The sequence below is a fragment of the Carassius gibelio genome, chromosome B8 (assembly GCF_023724105.1).
Source record: "Carassius gibelio isolate Cgi1373 ecotype wild population from Czech Republic chromosome B8, carGib1.2-hapl.c, whole genome shotgun sequence".
Classification (NCBI taxonomy): Eukaryota; Metazoa; Chordata; class Actinopteri; order Cypriniformes; family Cyprinidae; genus Carassius; species Carassius gibelio.
In genome coordinates this window covers 3,188,280-3,190,673 of record NC_068403.1, presented here as the reverse complement: position 1 = coordinate 3,190,673, position 2,394 = coordinate 3,188,280, and the positions used below count along the sequence as shown (strand labels likewise).

The 2,394-nt window shown below is 29.3% G+C and overlaps 1 long non-coding RNA gene across 1 annotated transcript; it reads right to left on the bottom strand.

Annotated features, from left to right (window-relative positions):
• Nucleotides 1-736: 736 nt before the first annotated feature.
• On the bottom strand, nt 737-1,444 carry LOC127962907 (uncharacterized). The gene is made up of 2 exons (XR_008154683.1): nt 1,318-1,444; nt 737-1,234 (listed from the first exon to the last, which is right to left on the bottom strand). It is a non-coding gene; the product is annotated as an uncharacterized LOC127962907 (long non-coding RNA).
• Nucleotides 1,445-2,394: the final 950 nt, after the last annotated feature.

Sequence of the window (2,394 nt, the reverse complement as noted above, 5' to 3'; positions counted from 1 at the left end):
AACTGAAATAGATTCGAAACTTGTATAACATAAAAAATGAAGACAAAGTTTGTTAAATTAATGTAAAATTTTTAAATTAAATTTAAATTAAACTTTAAATTAATTAAAGTGATTGAAAAATGTATGTTGATGACAATTGTTTACATTGTAGCAAAGCTGCAAAATAACGATTCAATTTGCATCACCTTTATAAATTTGTATAAAACATTTTTTAAAAAGCAAAAACGCGTTATGTAATTTTTATCGCTCAAGTATAGTTTAGAAATCTTTCAGATTTTTTTTTTAGAAAAGGTACATCGCCATCGAGCTTTGTACAAAGTGACTTGAATGTGTTAGATGTTGTAAACTCGTACATACAAACTTTGGAGAAATAAAGAAAAAAATTAAGTAGATCTATTTAAAGTCAACATGTTTAAAAACAACAACTATTAAAACTGACAAAAAAAAAACTAAAATTCAAATGAAAATGGATAATTTAAAAACTAAAAAAGGTGGAGAAAAGGTTTTTACCCAGAAATTTCTTGTGAATTAAACATGAGCATTTAAAGTAAAAACTAAGCTTTTATTTTCTTGCAAAACACTCCAATAACCTGGTTTATGTACAACTTATAATTCACACCGTTCCTTCTCATACTGTAAATTCCTTTAATCAAAAAGTTGTTAGATTAAAATAAAAGAGATTATTAAAACAAGCAGGTCGTTCTCTGCTTACAGTGTATAGTAAATTATACAAAAATAACACTCGTCTATTTATTAGTTGCAACAAATGGAAATCAATGATGTTTCTTGATGTGCCACAATATGCAGAAATGAAGTTTGAGATCTGCTGAAGAGGGAAGAATTTAAGTCTTACTGTAAGTCTGAGTCTGTTCATCTCAGATTTATCATATGACTATATGCACAATGCACAAGAGATGATGCTCTATGAGCTTAACAGCATCTGTCCCCATTGACTCTCACTGCATGAAAAAGAGCAACGTGAACATTCTGCTGATCTTCTACTTTGAGAAATGAAACATCATGATGGTGAGAAAATCAAACAAATGAAATATTTCGATGGAGGATCTGTCAGTAGGCTCAGTGTGAAGTGCAGGAGATCATACGGAGGTTGTCGGCCGTTCTCAGCATTGTCTGGTCTCATGATGTGTTCCTCTGCACAGCGTATGTTTGCAGACTCGTGAGGAGTGATCAGATGTATTGTGCTGGTCTGTTGGGGGTCTGAGCGGCTGGTCATCTGTTGTGAGGTGGTGGAGATTATGCAGCTTTATCAGGAACAGCTGATCCTTTACACCTAATTAGCCTCATTAACAGCCTCACCTGAACTCAGCGTGCAGCACGGCCACCTGGGAGCCACCGCAGGTAAAGATACCTCACACAGGAACCGCCCTCCGTTATTATTACACCAGCTGCACTGTCACACACAGCAGCTCACCTTTCACTCACACACACACACACAGAGAGTGTGTGCACATTTAACACAAACTGTGTTTTACTGCAAAAAAAAAAGAAAGAGAAGGACACACACACAGCTCTTACAAAAATAATATTACCATGATCTTTTGACTATGGTAAGACTGTACCATGCATCGATACCAGACAGCGTGTTGTTACTGTTAACTAAATATATTAAAATAGTTTTTGGTAATTGAATTGAAGATAAAAAATATATTTATATATTAGAGAAAAAAAACTAAGAATTCTAGAAGTATTAAACCTAGAAATTACTAAAACTCAAACTTAAAAATTAAAGCTAAATAAATAAATAAAAATTAAATTATGACAAAAAGAAATCCACAACACAAAATTACTAAACCTTAAAGTACAATCAAAAGAAAACTGAAAATATTAAAATAAAAGCTAATTCAAAATATTTTTAAATGCTATAAAAGTATGTAAATATGAGTTATACCAGGCAGTGTTGTTATTGTTAACTAAAATTGAAACTATTTAAATTCAAATTATTATTCAGGAATTGATGGCTTAAATAAAATAAAATATAAATATATTATGAAAAATTTCAACTTTAACAAAAATTTTAATATTTGCCTTGGCAATCAACTGAAATGAGTTTAATTTCTAGTAGTACTAACATTATTAAAACTAAAACTAAAATAAATTAACTAAAGCTGAATTAAATAAAAATACATTGTGACCATTAAAGTTAAATACAAATATAAAAACATCAATAAATAAAAATAAATAAATAAAAGCAAAATATTTTACTCACATTTTTTACAGTAGCTGAAATGAATAAAATAAAATAAACATTACATAATTTTTTTTAATTAAAAAAAATTACAACTGTTGCCTTGACAACCAACAAAATACATAAAAAAGACAAAAGCACATAAAATTACTAAAAAGAAAAAAATATTAAAATAAAAGCTAATTCAA